A 17405-nucleotide genomic window follows, 5' to 3' on the forward strand; every position below is an offset into this window, starting at 1 on the left:
GAATTCAAAGAATATATTGGGAATACAAATACCCTCATTTCTTGCTACTGCCATATAGTGCCAGTTTCTGACTGGTAATTCAAAGAATATATTGGGGTTACGTGCACCCACAATTTTTACTACTGGTATACAGTGCCATTGTCTGACTGGGAATTCAAAGAATATATTGGGAATACAAATACCCTCATTTCTTGCTACTGCCATATAGTGCCAGTTTCTGACTGGTAATTCAAAGAATATATTGGGGTTACGTGCACCCACAATTTTTACTACTGGTATACAGTGCCATTGTCTGACTGGGAATTCAAAGAATATATTAGGAATACAAATACCCTCATTTCTTGCTACTGCCATATAGTGCCAGTGTCTGACTGGGAATTCAAAGAATATATTGGGGTTACGTGCACCCACAATTTTTACTACTGGTATACAGTGCCATTGTCTGACTGGGAATTCAAAGAATATATTGGGAATACAAATACCCTCATTTCTTGCTACTGCCATATAGTGCCAGTGTCTGACTGGTAATTCAAAGAATATATTGGGGTTACGTGCACCCACAATTTTTACTACTGGTATACAGTGCCATTGTCTGACTGGGAATTCAAAGAATATATTGGGGTTATAAATACCCTCATTTCTTGCTACTGCCATATAGTGCCAGTTTCTGACTGGTAATTCAAAGAATATATTGGGGTTACGTGCACCCACAATTTTTACTACTGGTATACAGTGCCATTGTCTGACTGGGAATTCAAAGAATATATTGGGAATACAAATACCCTCATTTCTTGCTACTGCCATATAGTGCCAGTTTCTGACTGGTAATTCAAAGAATATATTGGGGTTACGTGCACCCACAATTTTTACTACTGGTATACAGTGCCATTGTCTGACTGGGAATTCAAAGAATATATTAGGAATACAAATACCCTCATTTCTTGCTACTGCCATATAGTGCCAGTGTCTGACTGGGAATTCAAAGAATATATTGGGGTTATAAATACCCTCATTTCTTGCTACTGCCATATAGTGCCAGTTTCTGACTGGTAATTCAAAGAATATATTGGGGTTACGTGCACCCACAATTTTTACTACTGGTATACAGTGCCATTGTCTGACTGGGAATTCAAAGAATATATTGGGAATACAAATACCCTTATTTCTTGCTACTGCCATATAGTGCCAGTGTCTGACTGGGAATTCAAAGAATATATTGGGGTTACGTGCACCCACAATTTTTACTACTGGTATACAGTGCCATTGTCTGACTGGGAATTCAAAGAATATATTGGGAATACAAATACCCTCATTTCTTGCTACTGCCATATAGTGCCAGTTTCTGACTGGTAATTCAAAGAATATATTGGGGTTACGTGCACCCACAATTTTTACTACTGGTATACAGTGCCATTGTCTGACTGGGAATTCAAAGAATATATTGGGAATACAAATACCCTCATTTCTTGCTACTGCCATATAGTGCCAGTTTCTGACTGGTAATTCAAAGAATATATTGGGGTTACGTGCACCCACAATTTTTACTACTGGTATACAGTGCCATTGTCTGACTGGGAATTCAAAGAATATATTGGGAATACAAATACCCTCATTTCTTGCTACTGCCATATAGTGCCAGTGTCTGACTGGGAATTCAAAGAATATATTGGGGTTACGTGCACCCACAATTTTTACTACTGGTATACAGTGCCATTGTCTGACTGGGAATTCAAAGAATATATTGGGGTTATAAATACCCTCATTTCTTGCTACTGCCATATAGTGCCAGTTTCTGACTGGTAATTCAAAGAATATATTGTGGTTACGTGCACCCACAATTTTTACTACTGGTATACAGTGCCATTGTCTGACTGGGAATTCAAAGAATATATTGGGAATACAAATACCCTCATTTCTTGCTACTGCCATATAGTGCCAGTTTCTGACTGGTAATTCAAAGAATATATTGTGGTTACGTGCACCCACAATTTTTACTACTGGTATACAGTGCCATTGTCTGACTGGGAATTCAAAGAATATATTGGGAATACAAATACCCTCATTTCTTGCTACTGCCATATAGTGCCAGTTTCTGACTGGTAATTCAAAGAATATATTGGGGTTACGTGCACCCACAATTTTTACTACTGGTATACAGTGCCATTGTCTGACTGGGAATTCAAAGAATATATTGGGAATACAAATACCCTCATTTCTTGCTACTGCCATATAGTGCCAGTGTCTGACTGGGAATTCAAAGAAAATATTGGGGTTACGTGCACCCACAATTTTTACTACTGGTATACAGTGCCATTGTCTGACTGGGAATTCAAAGAATATATTGGGAATACAAATACCCTCATTTCTTGCTACTGCCATATAGTGCCAGTGTCTGACTGGGAATTCAAAGAATATATTGGGGTTACGTGCACCCACAATTTTTACTACTGGTATACAGTGCCATTGTCTGACTGGGAATTCAAAGAATATATTGGGAATACAAATACCCTCATTTCTTGCTACTGCCATATAGTGCCAGTTTCTGACTGGTAATTCAAAGAATATATTGGGGTTACGTGCACCCACAATTTTTACTACTGGTATACAGTGCCATTGTCTGACTGGGAATTCAAAGAATATATTGGGAATACAAATACCCTTATTTCTTGCTACTGCCATATAGTGCCAGTGTCTGACTGGGAATTCAAAGAATATATTGGGGTTACGTGCACCCACAATTTTTACTACTGGTATACAGTGCCATTGTCTGACTGGGAATTCAAAGAATATATTGGGAATACAAATACCCTCATTTCTTGCTACTGCCATATAGTGCCAGTTTCTGACTGGTAATTCAAAGAATATATTGGGGTTACGTGCACCCACAATTTTTACTACTGGTATACAGTGCCATTGTCTGACTGGGAATTCAAAGAATATATTGGGAATACAAATACCCTCATTTCTTGCTACTGCCATATAGTGCCAGTGTCTGACTGGGAATTCAAAGAATATATTGGGGTTACGTGCACCCACAATTTTTACTACTGGTATACAGTGCCATTGTCTGACTGGGAATTCAAAGACTATATTGGGAATACAAATACCCTCATTTCTTGCTACTGCCATATAGTGCCAGTGTCTGACTGGGAATTCAAAGAATATATTGGGGTTACGTGTACCCACAATTTTTACTACTGGTATACAGTGCCATTGTCTGACTGGGAATTCAAAGAATATATTGGGAATACAAATACCCTCATTTCTTGCTACTGCCATATAGTGCCAGTTTCTGACTGGTAATTCAAAGAATATATTGGGGTTACGTGCACCCACAATTTTTACTACTGGTATACAGTGCCATTGTCTGACTGGGAATTCAAAGAATATATTGGGAATACAAATACCCTCATTTCTTGCTACTGCCATATAGTGCCAGTGTCTGACTGGGAATTCAAAGAATATATTGGGGTTACGTGCACCCACAATTTTTACTACTGGTATACAGTGCCATTGTCTGACTGGGAATTCAAAGAATATATTGGGAATACAAATACCCTCATTTCTTGCTACTGCCATATAGTGCCAGTTTCTGACTGGTAATTCAAAGAATATATTGGGGTTACGTGCACCCACAATTTTTACTACTGGTATACAGTGCCATTGTCTGACTGGGAATTCAAAGAATATATTGGGAATACAAATACCCTCATTTCTTGCTACTGCCATATAGTGCCAGTTTCTGACTGGTAATTCAAAGAATATATTGGGGTTACGTGCACCCACAATTTTTACTACTGGTATACAGTGCCATTGTCTGACTGGGAATTCAAAGAATATATTGGGAATACAAATACCCTCATTTCTTGCTACTGCCATATAGTGCCAGTGTCTGACTGGGAATTCAAAGAATATATTGGGGTTACGTGCACCCACAATTTTTACTACTGGTATACAGTGCCATTGTCTGACTGGGAATTCAAAGAATATATTGGGAATAGAAATACCCTCATTTCTTGCTACTGCCATATAGTGCCAGTGTCTGACTGGGAATTCAAAGAATATATTGGGGTTACGTGCACCCACAATTTTTACTACTGGTATACAGTGCCATTGTCTGACTGGGAATTCAAAGAATATATTGGGAATACAAATACCCTCATTTCTTGCTACTGCCATATAGTGCCAGTTTCTGACTGGTAATTCAAAGAATATATTGGGGTTACGTGCACCCACAATTTTTACTACTGGTATACAGTGCCATTGTCTGACTGGGAATTCAAAGAATATATTGGGAATACAAATACCCTCATTTCCTGCTACTGCCATATAGTGCCAGTTTCTGACTGGTAATTCAAAGAATATATTGGGGTTACGTGCACCCACAATTTTTACTACTGGTATACAGTGCCAATTTCTAACTAGGAATTCAAAATGCGCAAGGCTCCCGGAAAGGGACGTGGACGAGGCCGTGGGCGAGGTCGGGGAAATGGTTCTGGGGAGCAAGGTAGCAGTGAAGCCACAGGGCGTCCCGTGCCTACTCCTGTGGGGCAGCAAGCATTGCGCCACTCCACAGTGCCAGGGTTGCTTGCCACATTAACTAAACTGCAGGGTACAAACCTTAGTAGGCCCGAGAACCAGGAACAGGTCTTGCAATGGCTGTCAGAGAACGCTTACAGCACATTGTCCAGCAGCCAGTCAGACTCTGCCTCCTCTCCTCCTATTACCCAACAGTCTTGTCTTCCTTCCTCCCAAAATTCCGAAGCTTTACAGAACAATAACCCAAACTGTCCCTGCTCCCCAGAGCTGTTCTCCGCTCCTTTCATTGTCCCTCAACCTGCCTCTCCACGTCACGATTCCACGAACCTAACAGAGGAGCATCTGTGTCCAGATGCTCAAACACTAGAGTCTCCTCCATCTCCGTTCGATTTGGTGGTGGATGACCAGCAACCCACCCTCATCGACGATGATGTGACGCAGTTGCCGTCAGGGCATCCAGTTGACCGGCGCATTGTGCGGGAGGAGGAGATGAGACAGGAGTTGGAAGAGGAAGTGGTGGATGATGAGGACACTGACCCGACCTGGACAGGGGGGATGTCAAGCGGGGAAAGTAGTGTGGATGTTGAGGCAGGTGCAGCACCAAAAAGGGTAGCTAGAGGCAGAGGCAGAGGTCAGCAGCTTAGGCGAAGCCAGGCCACACCTGGAATCTCCCAAGATGTTCCAGTTCGTACCCAGCCCCGAAAAACTCCCACCTCGAGGGCACGTTTCTCGAAGGTGTGGAGTTTTTTCAAGGAATGCGCCGAGGACAGATATAGTGTTGTCTGCACAATTTGCCTCTCGAAATTGATTAGGGGCTCTGAGAAGAGCAACCTGTCCACCACTTCAATGCGCCGTCATTTGGAATCCAAGCACTGGAATCAGTGGCAGGCAGCAACGGCAGGACAAAGGCCGCCTGCCGTTCACGCCACTGCCACTGCCTCTGCCACTGCCTCTGCCTCTGCCACTGCCACTGCTGACTGTGCTGGCGATGCACTCCAGAGGACGAGCCAGGACACCACTTCATCTGCCTCCGCCACTTTGTTGACTTCTACCTCATCCTCCCCTGGTCCTGTCTTATCTCCTTCTCCTGCACCATCAAAGGCACCATCAGGCGTTTCTTTACAACAACCCACCATCTCTCAGACATTGGAGCGGCGGCAGAAATACACTGCTAACCACCCACACGCGCAAGCCTTGAACGCCAACATCGCTAAACTGCTGGCCCAGGAGATGTTGGCGTTCCGGCTTGTTGAAACTCCCGCCTTCCTGGACCTGATGGCAACTGCGGCACCTCGCTATGCCGTCCCTAGCCGTCACTACTTCTCCCGGTGTGCCGTCCCCGCCTTGCACCAGCACGTGTCACTCAACATCAGGCGGGCCCTTAGTTCCGCGCTTTGCACAAAGGTCCACTTGACCACCGACGCGTGGACAAGTGCATGCGGACAGGGACGCTACATTTCACTGACGGCACACTGGGTGAATGTAGTTGAGGCTGGGACTGCTTCCCAAACTGGCCCGGTGTACCTCGTCTCCCCGCCTAACATTCCTGGCAGGGACACGAGAAGAACACCCCCCTCCTCCTCCTCCTCTACCGCCTCCTCCTCCGCCACCGCCTCCTCCTCCGCCACCGCCTCCTCCTCCGCTGTTAGATTGACCCCAGCTACGAGTTGGAAACGTTGCAGCACTGGCGTTGGTAGACGTCAGCAGGCTGTGCTGAAGCTGATCAGCTTGGGGGACAGACAGCACACTGCCTCCGAGGTGAGGGATGCCCTCCTCGATGAGACGGCAATATGGTTTGAGCCGCTGCACCTGGGCCCAGGCATGGTCGTTTGTGATAACGGCCGGAACCTGGTAGCAGCTCTGGAGCTTGCCGGACTCCAAAATGTTCCATGCCTGGCCCACGTCTTCAACCTAGTGGTGCAACGTTTCCTAAAGAGCTACCCCAATGTTCCAGAGCTACTGGTGAAAGTGCGGCGCATGTGCGCCCACTTTCGCAAGTCGACAGTAGCCGCTGCTAGCTTAAAATCTTTCCAGCAACGCCTGCATGTGCCACAACACCGGCTTTTGTGCGACGTCCCCACACGCTGGAACTCAACGTTTCAGATGTTGAATAGAGTGGTTGAGCAGCAGAGACCTTTGATGGAATACCAGCTACAAAACCCTAGGGTGCCACAAAGTCAGCTGCCTCAGTTTCACATCCATGAGTGGCCATGGATGAGAGACCTTTGTGACATCCTACGGGTCTTTGAGGAGTCCACAAGGAGGGTGAGCTCTGAGGATGCGATGGTGAGCCTTACAATCCCGCTCTTGTGTGTTCTGAGAGAATCCCTGATTGACATCAGGGATAACTCAGATCACACAGAGGAGTTAGGGATAGCATCCGATCCGTCACAGCTGGAGAGTAGGTCCACACATCTGTCCGCTTCACTGCGTTTAATGGAGGAGGAGGAGGAGGAGGAGGAAGAAGAGTTGTCCGATGATGTGATGGTGATACAGGAGGCTTCCGGGCAACTTTGAATTGTCCCATTGTTGCAGCGCGGATGGGTAGACATGGAGGATGAGGAGGAAATGGAGATTGAACTTTCCGGTGGGGCCAGAGGAGTCATGCCAACTAACACTGTGGCAGACATGGCTGAGTTCATGTTGGGGTGCTTTACAACCGACAAGCGTATTGTCAAAATCATGGAGGACAACCAGTACTGGATCTTTGCTATCCTTGACCCCCGGTATAAAAACAACATCTCGTCTTTTATTCCGGTAGAGGGGAGGGCCAATCGCATCAATGCTTGCCACAGGCAATTGGTGCAGAATATGATGGAGATGTTTCCAGCATGTGACGTTGGCGGCAGGGAGGGCAGTTCCTCCAGTAGGCAACCAAGTTCTCACCGGTCCACACAAACGAGGGGCACACTGTCTAAGGTCTGGGACACCTTGATGGCACCCCCTCGCCAAAGTGCCGCCACGGAGGGTCCTAGTGTCACCAGGCGTGAGAAGTATAGGCGCATGTTGCGGGAATACCTTTCCGACCACAGCCCTGTCCTCTCCGACCCCTCTGCGCCCTACACGTATTGGGTGTCGAAGTTGGACCTGTGGCTTGAACTTGCCCTATATGCCTTGGAGGTGCTGTCCTGTCCTGCCGCCAGCGTCCTATCTGAGAGGGTGTTCAGTGCAGCCGGTGGCATCATCACTGACAAGCGCACCCGTCTGTCAGCTGAGAGTGCCGACCGGCTCACTTTGATAAAAATGAACCACCACTGGATAGAGCCTTCATTTTTGTGCCCACCTGTGTAAAGCACCCCAACATGAAACTCCATGTCTGTACTCAACCTCTCCAATTCCTCCGCATCCTCATACTCATCCACCATAAGCGTTGCACAATTCTGCTAATACTAGGCTCCCTCCAACATGATTTCCCCCAACTCTGCTGGTTAGAGGCTCCCTCCACCCTGATTTCCACCAACTCTGCTGGTTAGAGGCTCCCTCCACCCTGCTTTCCCACAACTCTGCTGGTTAGAGGCTCCCTCCACCATGAATTGGTCCAAACTGGGTTTTTTAGAGGCTCCCTCCACCATGAATTGGTCCAAACTGGGGTTTTTAGAGGCTCCCTCCACCATGAATTGGTCCAAACTGGGCTGTTTAGCGGCTCCCTCCACCATTAATTGGTCCAAACTGGGCTGGTTAGAGGCTCCCTCCACCATGAATGTGCCCAAACTGGGCTGTTTAGAGGCTCCCTCCACCATGAATTTGCCCAAACTGGGCTGGTTAGAGGCTCCCTCCACCATGAATTTGTCCAAACTGGGGTTTTTAGAGGCTCCCTCCACCATGAATTGGTCCAAACTTGGCTGTTTAGAGGCTCCCTCCACCATTAATTGGTCCAAACTGGGCTGGTTAGAGGCTCCCTCCACCATGAATTGGTCCAAACTGGGTTTTTTAGAGGCTCCCTCCACCATGAATTGGTCCAAACTGGGGTTTTTAGAGGCTCCCTCCACCATGAATTGGTCCAAACTGGGCTGTTTAGCGGCTCCCTCCACCATTAATTGGTCCAAACTGGGCTGGTTAGAGGCTCCCTCCACCATGAATTTGCCCAAACTGGGCTGTTTAGAGGCTCCCTCCACCATGAATTTGCCCAAACTGGGCTGGTTAGAGGCTCCCTCCACCATGAATTGGTCCAAACTGGGGTTTTTAGAGGCTCCCTCCACCATGAATTGGTCCAAACTTGGCTGTTTAGAGGCTCCCTCCACCATTAATTGGTCCAAACTGGGCTGGTTAGAGGCTCCCTCCACCATGAATTGGTCCAAACTGGGTTTTTTAGAGGCTCCCTCCACCATGAATTGGTCCAAACTGGGGTTTTTAGAGGCTCCCTCCACCATGAATTGGTCCAAACTGGGCTGTTTAGCGGCTCCCTCCACCATTAATTGGTCCAAACTGGGCTGGTTAGAGGCTCCCTCCACCATGAATGTGCCCAAACTGGGCTGTTTAGAGGCTCCCTCCACCATGAATTTGCCCAAACTGGGCTGGTTAGAGGCTCCCTCCACCATGAATTGGTCCAAACTGGGGTTTTTAGAGGCTCCCTCCACCATGAATTGGTCCAAACTTGGCTGTTTAGAGGCTCCCTCCACCATTAATTGGTCCAAACTGGGCTGGTTAGAGGCTCCCTCCACCATGAATTGGTCCAAACTGGGTTTTTTAGAGGCTCCCTCCACCATGAATTGGTCCAAACTGGGGTTTTTAGAGGCTCCCTCCACCATGAATTGGTCCAAACTGGGCTGTTTAGCGGCTCCCTCCACCATTAATTGGTCCAAACTGGGCTGGTTAGAGGCTCCCTCCACCATGAATTTGCCCAAACTGGGCTGTTTAGAGGCTCCCTCCACCATGAATTTGCCCAAACTGGGCTGGTTAGAGGCTCCCTCCACCATGAATTGGTCCAAACTGGGGTTTTTAGAGGCTCCCTCCACCATGAATTGGTCCAAACTTGGCTGTTTAGAGGCTCCCTCCACCATTAATTGGTCCAAACTGGGCTGGTTAGAGGCTCCCTCCACCATGAATTGGTCCAAACTGGGTTTTTTAGAGGCTCCCTCCACCATGAATTGGTCCAAACTGGGGTTTTTAGAGGCTCCCTCCACCATGAATTGGTCCAAACTGGGCTGTTTAGCGGCTCCCTCCACCATTAATTGGTCCAAACTGGGCTGGTTAGAGGCTCCCTCCACCATGAATGTGCCCAAACTGGGCTGTTTAGAGGCTCCCTCCACCATGAATTTGCCCAAACTGGGCTGGTTAGAGGCTCCCTCCACCATGAATTGGTCCAAACTGGGGTTTTTAGAGGCTCCCTCCACCATGAATTGGTCCAAACTTGGCTGTTTAGAGGCTCCCTCCACCATTAATTGGTCCAAACTGGGCTGGTTAGAGGCTCCCTCCACCATGAATTTGCCCAAACTGGGCTGGTTAGAGGCTCCCTCCACCATGAATTGGTCCAAACTGGGGTTTTTAGAGGCTCCCTCCACCATGAATTGGTCCAAACTTGGCTGTTTAGAGGCTCCCTCCACCATTAATTGGTCCAAACTGGGCTGGTTAGAGGCTCCCTCCACCATGAATTGGTCCAAACTGGGTTTTTTAGAGGCTCCCTCCACCATGAATTTGCCCAAACTGGGCTGTTTAGAGGCTCCCTCCACCATGAATTGGTCCAAACTGGGCTGGTTAGAGGCTCCCTCCACCATGAATTTCCCAAAACTTGGCTGTTTAGAGGCTCCCTCCACCATTAATTGGTCCAAACTGGGCTGGTTAGAGGCTCCCTCCACCATGAATTTGCCCAAACTGGGCTGTTTAGAGGCTCCCTCCACCATGAATTGGTCCAAACTGGGTTTTTTAGAGGCTCCCTCCACCATGAATTGGTCCAAACTGGGCTGTTAGAGGCTCCCTCCACCATGAATTTGCCCAAACTGGGCTGGTTAGAGGCTCCCTCCACCATGAATTGGTCCAAACTGGGCTGGTTAGAGGCTCCCTCCACCATGAATTTGCCCAAACTGGGCTGTTTAGAGGCTCCCTCCACCATGAATTGGTCCAAACTGGGTTTTTTAGAGGCTCCCTCCACCATGAATTGGTCCAAACTGGGCTGTTTAGAGGCTCCCTCCACCATGAATTTGCCCAAACTGGGCTGGTTAGAGGCTCCCTCCACCATTAATTGGTCCAAACTGGGCTGGTTAGAGGCTCCCTCCACCATGAATTTGCCCAAACTGGGCTGTTTAGAGGCTCCCTCCACCATGAATTTGCCCAAACTGGGCTGTTTAGAGGCTCCCTCCACCATGAATTTGCCCAAACTGGGCTGGTTAGAGGCTCCCTCCACCATGAATTGGTCCAAACTGGGTTTTTTAGAGGCTCCCTCCACCATGAATTTGCCCAAACTGGGCTGGTTAGAGGCTCCCTCCACCATGAATTGGTCCAAACTGGGTTTTTTAGAGGCTCCCTCCACCATGAATTTGCCCAAACTGGGCTGGTTAGAGGCTCCCTCCACCATGAATTGGTCCAAACTGGGTTTTTTAGAGGCTCCCTCCACCATGAATTTGCCCACACTGGGCTGGTTAGAGGCTCCCTCCACCATGAATTGGTCCAAACTGGGGTTTTTAGAGGCTCCCTCCACCATGAATTTGCCCAAACTGGGGTGTTTAGAGGCTCCCTCCACCATGAATTTGCCCAAACTCTGCTGGTTAGAGGCTCAATCCACCCTGATTTTCAAAACAAATGTTGGTGCCAACCTCAACTTACTACAAGGGCCAAATTCACTGCTGGTGACAAGCTCTCCTCACTGCAAGTGCCAAATACACATGTTTCAAGGTGTTTTCCTACTGTCAGAGAGGTGGTATTGAGTGTGTAAAGTGTGTAGTTGTTAGGCTGTGATGTTGGGGTAATAGAGGGTCTTTGGTGTGTTAGATGCCCCCAGACATGCTTCCCCTGCTGTCCCAGTGTCATTCCAGAGGTGTTGGCATCATTTCCTGGGGTGTCATAGTGGACTTGGTGACCCTCCAGACACGGATTTGGGTTTCCCCCTTAACGAGTATCTGTTCCCCATAGACTATAATGGGGTTCGAAACCCATTCGAACACACGAACATTGAGCGGCTGTTCGAATCGAATTTCGAACCTCGAACATTTTAGTGTTCGCTCATCTCTAATAATAACTGAAATAGAGAAAGCTGGATTCACAATGAATCTATGTACATTTGCTTTGGGATGTTAAGAAACAAAGTACCTTGGATTTATTGTTATGGTAAAGTAAGGCCAGAGATGTCAAAAGTACAAGCCATTCAATTTGGTGGTAACCAGCCATAAAAAAAATAGAAGTCAGATCATTTTTAGGTCTTGCTGGTTAGTATAGGTGTTTATTCTAGAATTTACTACCATAGTTGCTCTCTTACCTGGCCTAACTAAAAACAAGAGGAGAGAGGACGTGATATGGACAACTAGCTTATGAACAAGTAAAGGAAATTTTGTGTAAAGAGCCAGTTTTGCAGAGCCCGAACTTTGCCAAACCATTTATTATACAGACTGATCAGAGGTGGGACTTGGTGTAGTCCTAAATCACCAGAATAATGGTGAAGAACCATTCTTAGTAGGAAACTTTTCCCCGTGAACAAAAGTATTCCACTTGTAGCTGAATTATGTAACAAAAACAATAAAAATCCAGCGCTATGGATAAATTTTATGGTAAAACTTAGCTTTTTATGATCCATTTTAGAAATTTTCATCTTTGTTACCTTGGTTGTAGTAGATGAGTTCCCCAGTTCTGGTTAAACCTCTGTGTGAATGTTTTTTTCCTGCTTCTTATTCCTTTCTTTCCCATTAGCCTGCCCACCTAATGCTCTATTTTTTCCCCCCGCTATCCAGTGTTACAATCTTGGAACAATGTAAGAAAACTAAGGAAATGTTCACAACATTGTGGGTTAATAAAGAAGTGTTTAGATTTACTTACCTGTAGTAATGGAGCAGGGTGTCTCTGTGTGTGTGAACTGACCTGATGTGTAGTGTCCATTATTTTTTTTTTTTTAACATTAATGTCTATGGCTATCGGACGTTATACTGTTCAGTATTTCTGCCCCTTTTTTTTCTGCACATGCTCAGAAAGCAGAACTAAATAAACAAAAAAAAAAGTAAAATAACAGACATCAACAGATGAATATTTGTCCGTTTTTACTATATTTTAATGGACATACCATAAGCATGACATCAAGTGAATAGGGGCTAAGTGCAGAACATATAGTCAATTCCCCCTGTATGGGTCTAACATTTTATGTATTCCTATGCCAAACTAGATAGACAAAACAGAACAAAAGGGAGGAATACTCAAAATAATTGGGGATAAAATTTCTATCTTTAATTAGAAAACATTAAAAGGTCATAGTAGAAGGATTGTTACCAACAGACAAAGAAATGGGGTCCCGGAACCATAGAGCATCCAAACATAGCACGGTAATTGTTAACGTGAATTGGATATAGTCACCTGTACAATAAAGTACATATGATATACTTTATTGTACAGGTGATTATATTTTTGTATTTTTTTTTTTTTCATGAGGTGCATGTCATACATTGCATTTATTCTAAAACATGCTGCTTTATCTATGTCATTTTCATTCAACCAATCTGTGCAGCAATTGTTGAACTTACCCTTGTAATGCAGTCACTTGCCCAGGTTGTAAAGCTGGAGTTGCAATTCCTCTTTACTTCAGGATCTTGTTGTGTAAGAATGTAGGGATGTAATTGTGGTTTTCATCTTGTCACCAATGTTACCTGTAGTGTGTGTACATGACTTAAAGAGGACTTGTCACCAAGTACAAAATACTAAGTGACAAACCTCAACTGATCACCACTTTGCGCCTCACCAGTTTGACGTTTTTAACAAAAATCTGTCCACCCATTCAAAAGCTATGGTGTCTGGAAGGTTATATATGAATTCACTCTCACTCACAAGGTAGAACCTTTTGTATTTCTCAGAGAAAATATCCGGTTGCCACCCACTTGGAGAGTAAGTGCTAATTCACATATAACCTTCCAGGGACCAGATCTTTCAATCAGATAGAAGAATTTAAAAAAAAAAACTGAAAAAAAAACTGATGGCAACTTGATCAGGGGCACAGTTATAATAAACTGAGGTATGTCACTTATAGAGCAGCCTGCAATAGAAATATACTAAAGGCAAGCCTGGGAGCCTTCACAGCCTCCGGGTATCGGCAGTCCCCAGCAAAATGGCAGTGCCACCAAGGCGCCAGAGGGTTTAATGCCCACTATGGTAGCGACCATATTTATACACCCGACATCTGCTGTACTATTATGGCGGATGTTGGGAAGGGCTAGAGAAGGAAGGGACGATTTATTACCGTCCCTTCCAAACCGTTAATTGTGTACACAGCAATCAATGAGCGCCATGTTGCGGCTCCCCTGTGACCGAGTGGTCACGTGATCCACAGAGGATAAGAAACTTTTAGAGCTGCTGGGTCCTAGAGGACCCAGATCTGCTCATCAGTACAGATGAGCGAACGCTATTCGAAACAGCCGTTTCGAATAGCACGCTCCCATAGAAATGAATGGGCAGAATGGGCGTAGCTTACACGTGGGGGGTTAAGCGGCCGGCCACCGGCAAAGTCTGAGAGCTGGCCGCTTCCATTCATTTCTATGGGAGCGTGCTACTTGAAATGGCTGTTTCGAATAGTGTTCGCTCATCTCTACTCAGCAGTTATGGGCAAGAGGTTGAATTTTTTCTGTAACTGGAGATAAATGCATCAGCCCCAGCTACAGGAGAAATCAGCCCACCCCCACCCCCGAAAAAATACTTGTTAAAATGTCGATAAAAGTCTATTATGATCTTATGGGGACACAAAGTAAAATAATAAAATAAATAAAATAAAAGAAAAGTAAAATAAAAGAAATTAAAGTAAAAAATAATATGCCAATACTGTGCATACATCACAGGTTCTAGCTCCACCTCTGACGACGTAATACCAAATAAAAATTACCATAACGTTGAGGGAAAACTGTTTTTAATATTTTTTTAACAGCACTTTTGGCTATTAAAAAAAAGTGAAACGTGAAAAAGAGACACCAAAAATATATATTAAAAAAAACAAAAAAAAACATGAAAATAACATAAAAAATGTGTCACTGAAAAAAAATGCAAAAACTACTTGAATGACTATTAAAAAAATATTATAGCCCTCACAATCACATATACAAAAACACCCAAAAATGTGTCTGCTGCTGAACTAGGGAAATTGGCCCGGTACTGAAGTGATTAGTTAAAGGGGTTGTCCCATCACAAGGATCCTATCTATACTGCTTGTTAATGTGGATGTAAGACTTTTCCTAAATACACTGCTTTAGCAAAACTGCTTTGTTTGTCCACTATCTTACTTTATTCACTTCATTGTTGACACAGCCCTTGACTTATCTGCTCAAAAGTCAAGTGATGTATCTGCCTGCTCTCAAGTAGGAGGGAGGAGGGGCTAAGTGCACAGGAGCGAGCCTGTGTTTCTAGCTATTCCTGTGTCTGCACCACGTAATCTAGGTCCCTGCTGTCAGATAGGGGAGAGGAGCTGCTTTCATTTCTGAACTCGGCTTCTGTTCTCCCAGTTATCAGGCTAGCTAATACAATTGTGTTCATTATGGCAGAGACAGGCAGTGTCTGTATGTAACACAGAATGGAGTTGCTCCTGCCTGTACTTCATAGTCCAATATTGTACATATAGTGTTGTTTGAGGACCTTTGATGACATCACAGGCCCTTCAGCCCCCCCATAGGATCACGCTATGCGTTGGGCGGAGCTACACGTTAATTTGGGGGCGGAGATAAACGGCAGGTTGCATGTGAAACCCTGCCCACCAAATGATGCAAGAAACCAGGAAGAAAGAAGATTTTACAGCAGTGAAGACTGGTGAGTATGTGATGTTGGAATACCCCTTTAATCTCTTAACCCTTTGTCTATTTAATCAATCATACCTCTGCCCTACAGTTATTGATATTGATTGTTGGCAGTGCACACACACCCAGCTCCATTTTGATGTTTACAGGAGACTTGGCTATTTGGCACCAGATGCTAGGTGAGATAAGTGCCTGTAGAGATTATGCTTGTAAAGGAGCTGATGGACCCCCTCGACAACGCATCGTGGTTCTTCCCGCAGCGCTTTGAACAGAAACTTCACAGAGTTTTCCTCCGTGGACTTTCTGTTACTATTATATCAACGGGAAAGCTTCTGGAGTTTCTGTAGATATAATTGACATGCTGAGATTTTCAAAACCGCGCTGTTTTTGGAAATCGCAGCATGTTCGCGCTGCGGATTTTAACACAGAGTGCCCATGGTATTCACATGAATCCCATCCACTTTACTGTTACTGTAAAACGCCGTGATTTTTCCCGCAGTGCAAATCGCTGCGCATCCGGCACGTGGGGCCCCGGCCTTAGGCAAGGGGCTGCAGCAAAAAAAAAAAAAGCAAAGTCTACAGACTTTCTGCTTCCATTACATCTATAGGGCAAATTCCAGTATTTCTGTGGGTATAATTGCCATGCTGCGATTCCAAAACTCCGACGGTTTTGAAAATCGCAGCTTTTCCGCTGTGTGTATTTTTCTGCAATGTGTGGATGGGACTGTAAAACACCACGCTTTTTGCCACAGAGTTTCCGCCACAGCCAAACCGTGGCATTTGCACAATGTGGGGCACCGTCCTTAAGCTAATGCCCCCACGTTGCAGAAAAACAGTTTTTTTGTTGCAGACTTTGCTGCATTTCTTTTGAGCAAAATCCAGTTGTGAATTGAGCTAGGGGAAGAAGTTATAGGTACTTCTTAGATATTTCCCATTTCTTTTAAAGTCACCCTTTATTTTGGCTCAAAAAAGGCAGTAAATTCTGCAACAACAACAAAAAAGTTGCAGTTCTGCAACATGGGGCCTTGGCCTTAGGGCCGAAAACATCAGACTTTTTAATGAAAGTGATATGCAATTATATTCAGTGTGCCTCAATGTGCTTAAAAGGTGGTACTAAATAGAATTTTATTACGCAAGCTTCATACTTTTACAGTTGCATATTAATTTCATTGTTGACTACACCAATATCATGCTTTCATTATCTGTAAGACCATGCATATGTATTAAAATTCTAATTCTATAAAAGCCGTCAAGATCAAAACTGCAGTGAAAAAAAAATCGCTTTCTAGGGAATATTCCTATCAAACAAAAGATGAATACATACACAACATAGGAAAAAGTAAACCCCATTATAGAAAATTCTAACCTAGATGGGGGTGGTGCGTCCCTCTGAAGGAAGCCGACTTATTGAGATGTTTCAATGCATTGTTTATGCATAGAGCGTAGTGAAGGAGATAAAAGTCTGACTTGAAATTCTCTGATCTCTTATAATAGAAATGCATACTTCTTAGTATAAATTATGGCTCTTTTTTTCTTCGCCTGGTTTGTGTGTGGTAGCCATATCCCTTTGAGAATCGCCTCAGATGATGAAGTCTCAACTGAACACTCAAGCATCAAAACTGTCTGTATGAGGAGAGATAACTTAGTATCCTTGGCAGTAAAGATCATGGAACAACGGGTTTATCTACAGCAATGACACTGGGGAATATCGGGATAGCATGAAATATTCTGATTTATGTCTGATTTATTTTACTTTATTATGTTGTAGATCACATATGAGAATCCTGTTCAAATATAACCAGACGCCACGACAAAATAAGTGGCTACAGAAGGATTCAGAATGACACTAGAAATGCTTCTGTATTTGCTCAGCATTTCAATGTATGCACTTATACAAAACCTTTCAGAGAATAAATGGTTAACAATAAATATGCAAAACACTGCCCATACACATAAGAATAA

The sequence above is a fragment of the Leptodactylus fuscus genome, chromosome 3, assembly GCF_031893055.1.
Source record: "Leptodactylus fuscus isolate aLepFus1 chromosome 3, aLepFus1.hap2, whole genome shotgun sequence".
Classification (NCBI taxonomy): domain Eukaryota; kingdom Metazoa; phylum Chordata; class Amphibia; order Anura; family Leptodactylidae; genus Leptodactylus; species Leptodactylus fuscus.